We start from the raw sequence: 16,634 nt of genomic DNA on the forward strand, positions 1-16,634 counted from the left end.
TTATATCACAATATCACAATATAGTGATTCAACAATTCTATTCATTGCTCAGTGCTATTCAAGGTAAGTATACTCTTGATCCTCTTTTAGCTATTTCAGCCCTCCAACCTACCCTCTGGCAACTACATTTATTGTCTGTATTTAAGAGTCTGTTCTTTTGTTTATCTCTTTTTTAATTTGTTAATTCGTTTTGTTTCTTAAATTCCACATAAGAGTGAAATCGTATGGTATTTGTCTTTCTCTAAGCAACTTATTTCACTAGCATTATACTCTCTAGGTCCATTGATGTTTCAAATGGCAAGATTTCATTCTTTTTTTTATGGCTGAATAATATTCCAGTGCCTATATATATGTGTGTGTGTGTATACATATATCACATCTTCTCTGTCCATTTATCTATGGATAGGCACTTGGGTTGCTTCCATATCTTGGCTATTGTAATGCTGAAATACACACAAGGGTGCATGTGTCTTTTCAAATTAATGTTTTTGTTTTCTTTGGGTAAATACCCACTGGTGGAATTAGTGGATCAAATGGTAATTCTATGTTCCTTAAATTCTTACCTATGATTTCCCCCATTGTTTTGTTAAGAGCACAAATGAAATCATTGGGATAAAACTTCTTACCTGCTACTTTGTCTGTTTTAAAACATTAAAAACCCATAGCAGTTTTCCTCAAAAATAAACTACATATTTCAATAATTAGAAAACAAATGCTAACAATTAAACCCCAAAACTGTAAGGAAGAATGGCAATACAACCATTTATCATTGAGTTGATACCTTTAATTGATCAAATTAGGGGGAAAAAAAGAAAGGAAAAGTAGGAAAACTCAATAGATCTAAAAACAGCATACCTAATACAAACAGATTCCAAGGGACTAGACTTTTCCATATTGTATTTTCATATTCTACCAGTCAGTATTCTAGGGTCTTAGATATATTGTCTCATTTGGTCAAAACAACCTGTAAGATAGGTGCTATTATTATATCCCTCTTATAAAGGAGGAAACAAAGACACTGAATGATTAAGTAACTTGTCCAGAGTAATAAATCAGCAAAAACACAGTCAAGATTTAAACCCAGGCAATATAACTCCAAAAACCCTTCTCACAATTTCTATACTACACTGCATCTTATTATTATTTACAAAGTGATTTATGTATCTTCAAATATTTATTTTTAAGATTACTATATTTATTATATCCAATTTTCAGAAAATAGAAAACATAGTGTCTGAAATTGTGATACAAAATTACGAATATTTAGCTACTCAGAAATGAGCACAACCTTTGAACATGGCTTTAAAAATGGTAAGTGCTAGAGCACAGGATAAGAAATAGTTAAACAACTGTGGAGTGTGCTTAATTGTCTTCAGAATTAATGTCAATAGTGTAGACTAAGATTCCTAAGTAAGTGACATTAAATATAAGCATTATGTATGCATATAATTGTAAACCCCTTAAAATTAATGTTCTAAAGGGGTAAATTAAATGTAGCTAGCATTTAAAGAATGAAAAGGAAAAAAACAAATAGCTGAAATACCTGCACACTCTTCCTGTGACATTTTGAACCATATTAATCATTATTCAACCATATCTCTAAGGGCAAAAAAAAACCTTCAAATTTTCTAAAAATGGTAACTTCTTCCTAAAAATGAAATGAAATGTTATACTAAGTGGAATTACATTTCTGAGATGCAAACCAATTTACGATGAACCAACACTGAACACTTACGGCATAATTTAAGGTTGTTGTAGCTTTGCAAGGAAAAAGAAAAACTAAATATTATTCTCTTAAAAAGTGTTTTATACAAAAAAATGAAACACATTTTAAGAAATATGAATGAATAAGAAATTAATTTGTCAGTCTAATTTTAGACTGCGCTTAACATAAAAAAAGTAATAGGGCTTTAATAACACTTGTTTGAGAGAAGTCATTTCCTGTTAAGTAATAATACTTTCCTGATGTCACTGGGTGGCAAAATATGAGTACTAAAACAAAGTGTCTGCATGCTTTTCGTAAGAAAGCCTCATTTTTTCCATGTGCAACTGGAACCAATATCATGCCAATTTGAAAGTATCTGTCTTTCATAAGGCTAAAAAAGCAGGAAGCAAAATGAGTAATACAGTTGAGTCCATAAAATGAAAAGGATTCTCTATCATTTTTTTCTGTTTGGTATCATCTATCAGTTAAGTTATGGAAAATAAAACTAGAATTAAAAATGAATGGCAATTCCATTTACAACAACATGGATGGACCTAGAGGTTATCAGCTAAGTGAAATAAGTCAGAAGGAGAAAGACTAATATGATTTCACTTACATGTAGATTCTATAAAACAAACACACACAAAAAAAATCAAAGGCAGAAACAGACCCATAAATACAGAGAACAAACTGATGGTTGCCAGAGAGGAAGTAGGGGGGATGGGCCACATGGACGAAGGGAGTAGAGGTACAGGCTTCCAGTTATGGAATGAATAAGTCACAGGGATGAAAGGCATGGCATAGGTAATATAGTCAATGATACTTTAACAGCATTGTATAATGACAGATGGTAGCTACACCTGTGGTGAGCATAGCATAGCCTATAGAACTGTCCAACCACTATGTTGTACACCTGAAACTAATGTAACAGTGTGTGTCAACTATACTTTAATTACAAAAAAAAAAGTTTAAAAAATGAATGTCAAATAATCAATCCACTGATCATCAGAAAAGTAACATTAACATAATGGTAACTATACTGAGAGGGGCAACTTGTTTTAAATGAAGCTGTGATTTTTAAACATTAACTTAAACTTATACAGGTAGAAATCCATCAAATGGGGGCACTTGGGTGGCGCAGTCAGTTAAGCGGCTGCCTTCAGCTCAGGTCATGATCCCAGGATCCTGGGATGGAGTCCAGCATCGGGCTCTTTGCTCAGTGGGGAGTCTGCTTCTCCCTCTGCCTGCCACTCCCCCTGCTTGTACCCTCTCTCTCTCTCTGTCAAATAAATAAATAAAACCTTAAAAAAAAAAAAACATCAAATGATTGAAAGAGATCACTTAGCATATAAACATGATGGGGACTGGCTCTCGTCACCCAATGAAGATGGTATTATTCTCCACATATTAAGAAAACAGAAGTATAAGGGGAGAGGGCAGGTTAAGAACATTACCCTGATACGATAAAATATTTTGTGCCACTGACTGTATATTTTACAAAAATGACATAATTGTATCTTAGATTACAAACAAACATAACCAAATAGAATATTAAACCCAAAGACAGTCTTTGAAAGAGCTTTTGCTCCCCTGAGACAGATCACCAACTGCAGAATAAAGATTAGATGAACAGAAAAAGAAAAAGAAAAAATAAATAAAAAAAGATTTAGCTTTCTAGACAGGAAAGCCCAAGGGGCTTATACAAAGCAAAATTAAAGACATATACTACAAGGGGGGAAAACTTGATAATTAAATATAAAGTGGATTAAAAGTAATATCCCTGTAGTATGAAGTTTGGACTTGAGAAAAATTAGTAATAGGAAGAAGTCTGAACATTGCAAAAGAGGCAAACATTTAAGTACAAGCTATCCTATGGACAAATAGCATGCTTATTCCCAAAATCAGTGAACCAAAGATTTTTTTTTTTTTAAAGACTTTATTTATTCATCTGAGACACAGAGATACAGAGAGAGAGAGTGTATGAGCAGGGGGAGAAAGGGAGAAGCAGGCCTCCCGCCAAGCCAGGAGTCCGATGTGGGGCTCAATCCCAGGACCCCTGGATCATGACCTGAGCTGAAGGCAGACACTAAACCATCTGAGCACCCCTGAACCAAAGTTTTAAATAGCTGTGTAAATTTTAAGTTAGCTGTATATCTAAAGGAGTACATAACTAATTCATAATAAATATATGTATTTATATATGTATACATATATATGGATTTTAATGTAGGTAGCAGTATTCACCCACACTGACTAAATCATAAATATTAAGGGTTTCAGCATTATTAAATAAAAAAATTAGGTCTAAGGTTATCTACAGAAATAATTTTAAAATAAAGGACATTAAGACAAAAATTGGAGAAGTATCTTGAATACAAAATTTGAAGTTACACCCAATGCTACAACAGTCTTCGTTATGACAGAAGTTTTTACAGTCTACCTACTTTTACCCAGCCCAGCAGCTGTGGCAAGTGGTGATGGTGAATCACAAGGAAATGGCAGCTGCACATATTCTCTGGCAACAGAATAATGCAGTCCCTGTCCCTCTCTGACTTCTCTCCTTGGGCCTCCCTTGACACAGTAGGCAACAAGAGCAAGCTGTGAGAAATAAAGCCCGAAACAGCTGCCTTAACATTCTGATGCTTGTTGTAGCTCTCACACATAGAGACTTGTGTCCAAGTGTCATATTCTGTAGGCCATGCAAAACTCTGAAGGAGTCCTTCTCTCTATGAAAGTCATCACAGAGTTGGGCAGGCATCCAAGCCAAAAACTTTGGCATTTTCCTAGACTATTCCTTACTCTCCACATGAAATCAGTTGCAAAATCCTATTAACTCTATCCCTGAAGCTCTCTTGGATTCATTCTCTTAACTCTATCCTCACTATTTAGACCCCTCTATTTTGGGCTCTTTTTTTATTTCAGCCTATTCAAATACATCATTCACACTGTTGCCTTGAGAAGTACTTTTCTAAATATAAATCTGAATATGTCACCTATTAAATGTTCTTCAACAGCTCCCAATTACTAAAAGTATTTGGTCCAGGGGTGCCTGGCTGGCTCAGTTAGTAGAACTTATGTAACTCTTGATCTTGGGGGTATAAGTTCAGGCCCCACACTGAGTGTAGAGATTGCTTAAAAATAAAATCTTAAAAAAAAAAATAAAAGGAATATGGTCCAAAACCCATATAGAGAGGACAGAAAAAACACTGGTCTTTCAACCTTGATTTAAGACAGTAATTTAAGAAGCAAATGGGAAATAAATAGGGAAGTAAATAGGGAAAATGTGAATTATCTAAAATACTTAATATGCTAAATAAGACTCTTCATGCTCTGGAATCCTAACCAGTTTCTTGTCACTCTTTGTTACAAACCCGGTGCTCTAGTCAAACTGAACTACTTCTATCAAAGGCACCATGTTCTTTCAAATCTCTCTCCTTCTCCTCCAACAGAATGGTGTATGCATGCTACTGGCAGACTCAAATTTATCCTTTAAAATGGAGCTGAAATTCCACCATCTCTTGAAGCCTTCCTTGACCCTCTCCCAAATAATGATATACTTGTTTACGTGATAGTCTCCATCTCCACATGTCAGCTCTTGAGGGGGGAACCATGGATGATTGGTATTCATATAAGCACCCAGCACAATTAGACTTAATACACTTCCAAAAGAATAATAATCTTGGCACTTGGCACGATCATGCCTCTCTGTTATAGCTCTCAAATTCTCTTCAGTCTAAAAAGTCATTTCAGGGAAAGATGATTCAGATGATTTTATAGGACAGTTATGTCAAGAACATTCTTATGCTATTGAGACAGTTTCAGAACACAGAAAACAGTTTATGAAGTAGACAAAAGATTAACGTAAAAACCTTCAAAATACCATACTGCAATTGTGTTTAGGATTAAAGATTTGAAGGTCTTCAAGAAAACACTACCAATTTGAGTCTAGTGTTACACTAAAGAAGCAATAAAAAATAAATAAAAATTTAAAAATAAAGTCATTTCAGAAACAGTTGTGCCTTCAAGGCACTGTGGGAAGAGGTGAAGTGGGGTGCAAGGAGGTGAAAAAACAAAAATGAATAAGAGATATTCCCAGACTTAGAAGAACTTACAATCTAGAAGGAAAAAACTGACAAAAAGATAAAAAAGGAAGATGAATCTTTAGTAATAAGGATTTTGAAGGAAGATGTCTCAAGTAAATACTCTGGAATTAACTGATGATAGTATCTGCAACACAGCCAAAACTAAACACTGCCTCAATGACCTCTAATTTTCAACCTGGAAAAGCAATTAAGGGAGCCAGTTTTGCTTTACCAAGGCATATTATATTTTTCTGACCTCTGAATGCAAATATTTTGAGTTTGAAGACTGAAACAAAATTTAAACCTTTTGGCATTAGAAGGTTAGGTGTTTGAGGTTGAAAGAAGCTGGTTCCTGTCAAAATGTTTTCTGGCTTAGGAATCAGAGACCCTCTTGGATCTAAAACAGTAATAATAAATATTTACTTCAGGACTTAATTATAAATTGACAGCAAAGATGTGAAATGTTTCCTTACAGTTTTCACATTTAAAATTAAACATTCCTCATACTGAAAAAAAAAAAGGTGGGGGGGACGCCTGGGTGGCTCAGACATTTAAGTGGCTGCCTTCGGCTCAGATCATGATCTTAGGGTCCTGAGATCGGGTCCCACATCTGGCACCTTGCTCAGCGGGGAGCCTGCTTCTCCCTCTGCCTGCCACTCCCCCTGCTTGTGCTCACTCTCTCTCTCTCTCTGATTTAAAAATAAATAAATAAAATATTTAAAAAATAAATTAAACATGCCTCAAGCTTAATATACACCTCTGTCTAACACTCACTATTACTATTCCAGAGAGGCCCAAAGCTAAAAATGTAATTAAAAGAAAAGACAAGACAATATTCCTTAGGTCAAGAAAAAGTTCAGGACTCAACAGTCACATAGCTTTGCTTACAGTAAGAATTACTGAGGATGGTATGCAAAACACGTGGCTTTAAAGGAATTCAATGGGGAAAGGATAATTTTTCCAACAAATGGTATTGGGACAATTGGGTATCTGTGCAAAAAAATGAACTTGGACCCGTATCTCACACCATTACAAAAACACTAACTTGGCATAGATCAAAGACCTAAATGTAAAGACTAAAACTATAAAAACTTTTAGAGGAAACCATCGGAGGAAATCTTCATGGCCTTCAGGTAGGCAAAGTCGTCTTAGATATGACACCAAAAGAATGATCCGTGAAAGAAAAAAACTGATAAGCTGGACTTGATAAAAATTCAACTACATTTATGCTTCAAAAGACATCATCAACACATGAAAAAATAAACCACACTCTGGGAATGGCCAGATTTTAAAATAGGCAATAGATCTGAATAGATATCTCAACAAAAAAGATATTTGAATAGTTAATGAGCATATAAAAAGATGTTCAACATCGTTAGTCAACAGGAAAATGCATATTAAATATGCACTGGGATACTACCTTTCACCCACTAAAATGGTTAAAATCAAGTTGACAGGTAATACTAGGCGCCTGAGTGGCTTAGTCAGTTAAGCACTGGACTCTTGACGTTGGCTCAGATCATGATCTCAGGGTCATGAGATCCAGCCCTGAATCAGGCTCTGTGATCAGAAGGGAGTCTGCTTGAGATTCACTCTCTCCCTCTCCCTCTCCCTCTGCTCCCCACCCCTGCTTGTGAGCACAGATGCATGCACTCTCTCAAATAAATAAATAAAATCTTGGAGCGCTTCGGTGGCTCAGTCGTTAAGCATCTGCCTTCGGCTCAGGTCATGGTCCCAGGGTCCTGGGATCGAGCCCCGCATCGGGCTCCCTGCTCCGCGGGGAGCCTGCTTCTCTGTCTCCCTCTCCCTCCGTTCCTCCCGCTTGTGCTCTCTGTCAGATAGATAGATAGATAGATAGATATCTTTTTAAAAATGACAAGTAAGGGCGCCTGGGTGGCTCAGTTGGTTAAGCAACTGCCTTCGGCTCAGGTCATGATCCTGGAGTCCCGGGATCGAGTCCCACATCGGGCTCCCTGCTCGGCGGGGAGTCTGCTTCTCCCTCCGACCCTCCTCCCTCTCGTGCTCTCTGTCTCTCATTCTCTCTGTCTCAAATAAATAAATAAAATCTTAAAAAAAAAAAAAAAGAAAAAAAAAAGAAAAATGACAAGTAATACTACCTTTGGAGCACGCTCACACCAGGGCAAAAGGGTAACAGTTTCTCAGAAATTTATTCTGTTTTGGGGATTGGAAACATTCTGCATTTTTCAAAAGCTAAACAGAAGCCCGCTCACCTCTTCCTGACTCCTACCCTCACCCTGCGCGCGCACACACACACATTGCTGAGGATATGGAAAAACAGGAACCCTCACGCTAGGGGTAATGTTAAAACATGTTACAGCCACCTTGGACAACAGTTCCTATACATACTCCTAAGTATATACCCAAGAGAAATGAAAACATATGTCCATACAAGGACTTACATACGAATATTCATAGCAGCACTATTCATAATGCCCAAAATGCAGAAACAACCCAAAAGTCCATCAACTTATGAATGGGTAAGACAGATAATAGTTAGATAAAATGAGGTATATCCATACAATGGATTATTATTCAGCAACAAAGAAAAATGAAATATGCTACAATATGAACCCTAAACCATGAAAGAAGCCAGACACAAAGGGCCACATATTGTATGATTACATTTACATGAAATGTCTAGATAGGCAAATCTATAGAGACAAAAAGGAGGTGAAAATGGTTGCCCATGTCTATGGATGGGAAATGGAGAATAATTGTAAACTGACATCTTTTTGGGGTGATGGAAAAGTTCTAACACTGGATTGTGGTCAGGCTAAGTACAAACTAAAAATGCTCAAAAAGAATTCTCTCTTTCTTCTGTGATCTCTCTAGACCTGTCATTGTACATTTTTTTTATTTTTTATTTTTTTGCTATTTAACACTGGGCTCCTTCAGGCATGAGGATATTCACTGAGTGCAGACCCTCCCAGGCATGCAGGGCACATACATCCAGTCCTGACCTTCCCTGTGTCCACAGCCCTGCTGGTGGTGGCAGCAGCAGCAGGAACTGAGCAGGGGCAGGGAGTAAATGGCCTACAACATGTTGCAGAGAGGCAGGTAGATGCATGTGGCTCCAAGCCCACTAAGGTATGTTCCACTGTTCCATCAGACTTTACTTACAAAACACAAAATCAAAGATAAAATTATTAAGAATTTCGGGCGCCTGGGTGGCTCAGTTGGTTAAGCCACTGCCTTCAGCTCAGGTCATGATCCTGGAGTCCCGGGATCAAGTCCCGCATCAGACTCCCTGCTCAGCAGGGAGTCTGCTTCTCCCTCTGACCCTCCCCCTTCTCATGCTCTCTCTCTCTTTCTCTCTCTCAAATAAATAAATAAAATCTTTAAAAAAAAAATTATTAAGAATTTCAAGATGATGACCACAGAGCACTGAACTCCAAGTACAGGGGCCCTTTCTGAGCATGGGACTGCACTGGTCATACATACACGAATCAGGACTTATTTGTGGTGATGGCTGCATAACTTGGTAAATTTACCAAAACTCACTGAATCATACACTTAAAATGGGTGATCTCTACAGTATGTAAGTTATACGTCAACAAAGCGTTGTAGGGTTTTTTTTAGTGACTTTAAGTCTTTGGTGGCAGCATGCTAAAATTTACCAAATGGGTGAAGCATCATAAGAGAGTACATGATGTCTAGAACTTTATGTCTGGGCCTAAGTGAGTAAACCAGCCTGAGGGTCTTTCCCACAGCCAGGCAAAAAATACCCTCTGATAAAGAAACTGTATCTCAGAAAGCTCCATGTGAGGTCAGAAGATAAGGTTCTCTTTTTGAATATGTAAACTGACTACCCTGTAGAGAGAACAAGGGTGATTTCTGAGGTAGTGAGTTTATCTCATAACTGGAGAAGATCTCTTGAATGTTAGAGGTTTCTAAAGAGAGAGTAAAGCCAAAATGAACAGCACTGTGTTTAAAGTCTACAATTAAGATTGAATCTCCATCGGGGAGCCTGCGTGGCTCAGTTGGTTGAGCATCCAACTCTTGGTTTCATCAGACTCTTGGTTTTGGCTCAGGTCATGATCTCAGGGTCTTGGGATTGAGCCCCGCAACAGGCTGGGTGTTCAGCGTGGAGTCTGCTTGCCCCTCCCCCCCGCCCCTCCCCTCACTCACTTGCTCAGGCACACTCTCTAAAATAAACAAAATCTTTAAAAAAGACTCCATTAAAAGATCTCTTACACTGAGCAATTCCAAGTGCTGAATTATTTCTGACTGAGCCTACTCTGACTCAATGAACCAGAGGCCTATATCTCTATGCTGGAGTTTCTGTGATAACGTAAGTGCTCATGAAAGACCTCACGTTCTGCCAAAATGCATCCCTAAAATTACGGGTAAAACAGGACTGAGGCAGTTCACACAAAACCTATGCAAAATTCATAATCACAGCACTAACAAAAACATTAATAACGCTCCCAAAAGTATTAGCATAGTTTATTTTAAAAGGTGGGTTAAGTTCCAAATAAATGGGTAATACAGTAAATATACCTTTTAGGATAAAGAAAAAGTAAATGTAATTTGATGGGAAAGAGTTGTAAGAAAGGGGTAAGGTAAGGTAAGGTCGCCAAGTCATGAAAACAAGGGCAAAATGCACAAAAATTGGGAAGAACTCCAAAAATAGCACTTCCAAGAGAGAGTGCATGGCAAAACTAAGCCAAAAGGAAAAACATGGTTAGAATGGGCATCATGTACAGTACTCTATTCATTCTTCTGTGGCTTGCTGCATGCATTCATCTATGTTAATGTATCTGTATATCTGAGTTCAGCTGCTATTACTAGGTAACGTAACACATTATCTACTGGAGAAAATCATGTGTGAACCAAAATGACTCTCATATTTTATAGACATCATTCCCCTATTAACATTCATATACGAGTTAATTTGTGTTACAGTGTGTGTGTTCTAGAAACAGGTGATTTAACAGAACAGACTGTATTTGATCTACTACCTGCTTCAACTTTTCTCCTACTTGTTAACTCTTTCCCTTACCCATTTCCTGGTTTGCTTTACCCAATATCCACAATGTTGGACACCTTTCAGTGATCACATCTGTGGAACATCTTTCAGATAATTTTTCTCTCTATGCACTTAGCATTTTGTTTTGAGAGCTGGGGGTGGGGATGGTGTCTACCAGGATGGCTTTAAAATACAGCAAAGAGATTTAATATATATCCTTATTTCTTCATTTTAAAATTAGATGAATGAATACAGTAGTCCCCCCCAGTCCCCCAGTAGATGCCTGGAACCACAGATAATACCAAATCCTATATGTACTATGTTTTTCCTATATATACACACACATATGATAAAGTTTGTGTTTAGGCACAAACTAAGTTAGGCACACTAAGAGATTAACAACAATAACTAATAATAAAATAGAACAATTGTAATATACTATAATAAAAGTTATGCCAATGTGGTCTCTCTCTCAAAATATCTTACTGTACCATACTCACTCTTCTTCTTCTGATTACATGAGATAAAATGCCTATATGATGAGATGAAGTGAGGTAGATGACAGGAATTGTACCACAGCATTAACCTACTATTGACCCTCTGATAATAAGTCAGAAGGAAGATCAGCTACATGCAGACTTTGGATGATCTCAGGTAACTGAAACCAAAGAAAGCAAGACTGTGGATTGGGGTGAGGAGGGGTGTGGCTACTGTACTTCATTTAATTCTCATATTGAAAAACAATCTGTTAATTTTTCTTACTATAACACTAAATAGAAAAAAAGTACTTTCCCACCATAATCTATACCACAGTTTTGCTATTTTCAAGGCATGAAATATATTTTTTTTAAAAAACAGGCACCGAATTTGAACAGCTCTTTAGCGCTGGCAGAAGCTTCATAATATAATTTTTTGTGTAAATTGTAAGTTCTATGTATATGTGACATACTAATAAAGTAAAATGCTAATATCTCCCTAAATTTAAAAAAAAAAACTATTATTATTCTTAGAAATTATGGTTACAAATATTGACATAAATGTTTTTAACTTAGAAAAATCTACTGGTCAAACAAGTTTTCATCATTAAAAAGATGCAAACTATTGGGACGCCTGGGTGGCTCAGTCGGTTAAGTGTCTGCCTTCGGCTCAGGTCATGATCCCCGGATCCTGGGATCGAGTCCCGCATAGGGCTACTTGCTCAGCGGGGTGCCTGCTTCTCCCTGTGCCTGCTGCTCCCCTTCCTTGCTCTCTCTCTCTCTGAAAAATAAATAAAATCTTTAAAAAAAAAAAAAGGATGCAAACTATTGAGCCAAGGAAATGTAAAATACTTGTTTCCTGAAATAAGCTTTATTGTTTTACTTTTAATATTTCTTCTGTCTCTTTTAAAGTGGTGGTCATTATATTTATTAATCCTCACGTGCCAGATGTTAAAAGTTATTTACCCTCAGATGGGCCTTAGAAACATTTCTATCCTTCAATCCAGGGATTTTTACTAATGAAATAATAGGAATGTGACACAAAAATTGAGCAACAATCTATTTATAAAAACAACAAATGAAAAATGACCTAAATCTCCACAGTGAGATTTATCTCTATCTCCATCTAATATACAACTGCTCAAGTTATGATATGGAATACTTTAAATGATGCTATGGATAAATATGGAAAGATAGTCAAAACATAGTAACTTAAAAGAGGTAACAAAATAACATAGCAAGCCTACGTGTTTTTGTAAAATATATACTATACATGAATATAGGAAAAGGTCTACAAGACTATTTACCAACACTAAACCAGTGTGTTCTCAAAGTGTGGTTCCCCAATCAACAGCATCAGCATCACTTGGAACTTGTTAGATATGAAAATTCTGGGGGCACATGGGTGGCTCAGTTGGTTAAGCATCTGACTCTTAATTTCAGCTCAGGTCATGATCTCAGGGGCTCAGGTCAGGATCTCCAGGTCATGAGATCCAGCCCCACATCTGGCTCCATGCTCAGAGGGGTGTATGCTAGAGATTCTCTCCCTCTGACCCTCCCCCTGCTCCTGCGTGTGTGTGTGCGCGTGTGCATGCACTCGCACTCTCTTTCTCTCTAAAATAAATAATTAAAAGAAAAAAAAAAAGGTATCACAATTCTGGGGCCCCACTCCAGTCCTATTAAATCAGAAACCCTGGAGGTAGGACCCAGCAAACTGTGTTTCGGTAAACGTTCCTATTGATTCTGATGAATACCAAAGTTTGAGAACCATTATTCCAGATTCCTTATTGGGATCAGGATCCCTTTGAGACTCTGATGACAATTATGAACTTTCTCCCAGAAAAATGCACATATGGAATGTTCAATTTTACATATATCTACTGAGCATATCTACTGAGCCCTAGGGCTCTACCTACAACGAAAAACCATACATATAAGTTGCCAAAATTAAACTAAGAAAAATGAAGGAACCAGAAAACTGTAAACCAAACCCTCAAGTCTGGCACACCAGTATTTCTTCTGGTTTGTCTTCACTTACTCAAATTCCAAGGCTGACACAAAATCTCCTGGGTTTAACTTTCCAAACTTCTGAACTTTATTGAGTTTATAGGTTGAACTTGTGCCCTTTGCAATGGAGAATTCTCACATGATCACTATTCCATTTGACTATCAATCTGTAATTCCTGGCCTTAAGAGAAAAACTTTCAAAGTTTAAATATTTTTTTTCTGATTTCTGAACAATGTGAATGTTTTAAAAACAAAGAAGCATAGAACTCACATGTCCTATGATTTAAGCAGATCCCTGATTTCCTTTAACTTATAATAAGAAGTAATATCAACCTACACAGACTTCAAGTTATAGCCTCATTAGAAAACAAAGGCTACAAATTAAAAGATTTAATTAGGCAATCCATAATTATCTCCTAATTGTATTCTTCAAAATCAATTGCAGGCTTCTGTGGAAACATATGCATCTCCTATGATAATGAAGTTTAACCATAAAAAAAAATTATGTTATTCTAAGAAAAATATTCCAACTCATTTTTTTAAAACAGTATATGCACACCTGCTATTCTCCTATCAATCCAAGCAGGAAACTATTTCTCCTCTACATCATGAGCAATAGAAAAGTACTTATTAAAACATTAATCACAGTCCATTATATTCTGACCCACTGCCAAAAGTTCCCATTACATCACTGAAAATATCTATTAACCCAAACTTGCTTCTGACAAGTTACAGGAGTGCAGTGTTTAGAATTTAGTAATGTAAGTCAGTTTAAAAAGAACAGTTACACAATTGATTTTGCAGGGGCAGCAAAAATAATTTTTTCCCGACATTTATTACCAAAAGGTTGATTTAACTGGTGTTTCTACTGTAAAATTATTTTAAAATTATTTCAAATTTCACCTAGCATTATTAAACACATTTACTATGAAAGTATTAAATACAGGTGACTGGTTAAAGAATTTCAAAATGTGCTGAATACACCACTGTATGTAAAACTATATTGTCTTGTGTAAATATGGGCCTTGTTTAGAGCCATGTCTCACAGGAAATTGTAGCAAATGAAAACCATCCCTGCTTTTCCACTCCCACTCTTTAGGATTTATGTTTTTACATTTAAAACCAGTTATACAGAGAAACAACAACAACAACAACAAAAAACATGGCAACATTACCTTCGAATCGGAATAATGACTACTTTGGGCATTCTTATCATGTTAAAATAACTGAATTTTAATAGAAGCAAAGCTTAAATATATTTTGAGTCTATACCAGCAAAACCAACTATCTAGTTTTCATTTGTTGACTATTTGTCTGAAAAGTGGTGATATGGGCTTCTTCCAGACCAGGAGGAAGGAAATCAACATTTAGATGATACAATGCTAAGAAAACAGCATAGGAGATTTGAGTAATTATTTCCCAAGGATAGACACCACTGATGGATTATGATTTGCATATTGAAAAAAAAAAAAAACTCAATCACAGAAACACTGGCAATTTTTCTTCTATTTACTTACATTTTTTAAGTTTTTCTATAAAGAACATACATTGACTGTATAATGGAGAAAACTTAATGGACTTATTTATTTTAATGGAAGCTCTCAAGAAAGCTACATACGACTCCAAGATGACTGGAGAAGATTCTTAGAATACAAAAAGCTTACCTGTCTTAGCAGATCATATTGTATACATTTTCTTTCAAATTTAAATTTTTATAATCTCTATTTTTTCTGAAAACAGAATGAATGACAATTTCTAAAGCTTATATAAAATCTAATGTTTCTTATGCTTGATACTTAATTTAGTTAGAAAATTCATGGCAGAAGGATTTAGAAAAATGAAAAGCATGAATTATATCTTAGTTAATAAAAAGACAGAAAAAGAAAACAGACCTAGGTTACAATCATGGAACATGTTAACTATAAATTAGAGGGTTCTGTAACCCAAGAATCAACATGTTTTACATTGAAAAGGTTAAAAGAGTCACCAAGGTACACATGTCTAATAATTTCCTAACAACTCAATCTCCAGATTATTTTTCCTTTTCTTAAGGAAATACAATTTCTACATATCTAAAGAAAATTAAGTTATCTCTACTTGAAACTGGTTTTTAAGAAAATATGAAATCTTTCAGGGCACACCTCAAAATAGTTAAACTGAATCCTAAGCCTGTGATCCTGAGTTCCCACCCAAAAAATGAAGAATCAGTAAGTGATCACACACTTTACAGTACCTTCAATTAATGGACTAGACAACATATAATTAAAAGAGAGACTCTTTTCTTGCTGATGTTTTTAAAGACCCACACTTCATAAAGGCACAGATATATTATCCCCAATGTGAATATAAATATTTAAGTGATTAATTTTAGCTCTACATTTTATTACTGAAGTCCTTATTTTAAAAACTCAAAGCTGCCTCTAAAAACATCTAACATTTTTCATTAAGTCTTCTTTAGAACAAATACAAGCAAAAAATAAATGACAAAAACCTCCTAGCACAGTCATCTCATTTACTTCTTCCTTATCTGTTTAAGTCTTTAACAAGCATTCCCTGATTACTACCTCTGTTATACAACATTGACTAGAAAATAATTCTCACTGGTATGATATGTGTAAATTATATATTTTAATATTTACCTATAAACTTGGATAAAAACAAACTCTAAGGTATGATTATCCTTAATGGGTCTTTAAAAATCATTATACTTAATAAAGTGTAGAGATTGTAGAAATTCATACAGTACTAAGATTCAAAATAAAACTTTACTTTGAAAAAAAAATTGATACAGATCATGCAGAACAATTAAATGACCTACGCTACATAATTTGACAAGTGTTTTTATATTAAAGTATCTTTAGCCTGAAAATGCAATTAATCATAATGAGAAAGAAAAACAAAATCCATCAACAAAGTTAAGCTGAACTTAAACTTTAAAAATGAGTTTAAGTTCAATATTTACAGAGTTCACTACATACTAGCAATATGCCCAGCAACAAATGTTAACTCCAATGATAGCATTTATCATTCAAATAGCTAACATTTATATAGTACTTACCATGTGTCAGATATTATTGTAAGGATTTATCATTTACTAATTCATTTAATCCTCCCAACTCTATGACATGGGCAGTAATATTATCTTCATTTTGAAAATGAGGAAACAAAGCACAGAGAGATTAATAAACTGCCCAGGAAACTAATTAATGAAAAACCCAGTATTGAATAAACTTAGGCAGTGTAGGTCCAGAGAATGTTCTCTTAATCTCTACACTAAAAGGTTAATGTGATAATAAACCTTAAATAGTTTGGTATTACTACATCTATATTTGATAAATTACTACATCTATATTTGATAAATTAACAGAGGAACA

General features: G+C 35.6%; 1 protein-coding gene across 2 annotated transcripts in view; it reads right to left on the reverse strand.

Moving 5' to 3' along the window:
* MNAT1 (MNAT1 component of CDK activating kinase) overlaps nucleotides 1–16,634 on the reverse strand; it is a 206,105-nt gene that overhangs the window by 38,461 nt on the left and 151,010 nt on the right. The gene's annotated exons all lie outside the window — the stretch shown is intronic.

Source organism: Neomonachus schauinslandi, chromosome 9 (genome assembly GCF_002201575.2).
Source record: "Neomonachus schauinslandi chromosome 9, ASM220157v2, whole genome shotgun sequence".
Lineage (NCBI taxonomy): Eukaryota > Metazoa > Chordata > Mammalia > Carnivora > Phocidae > Neomonachus > Neomonachus schauinslandi.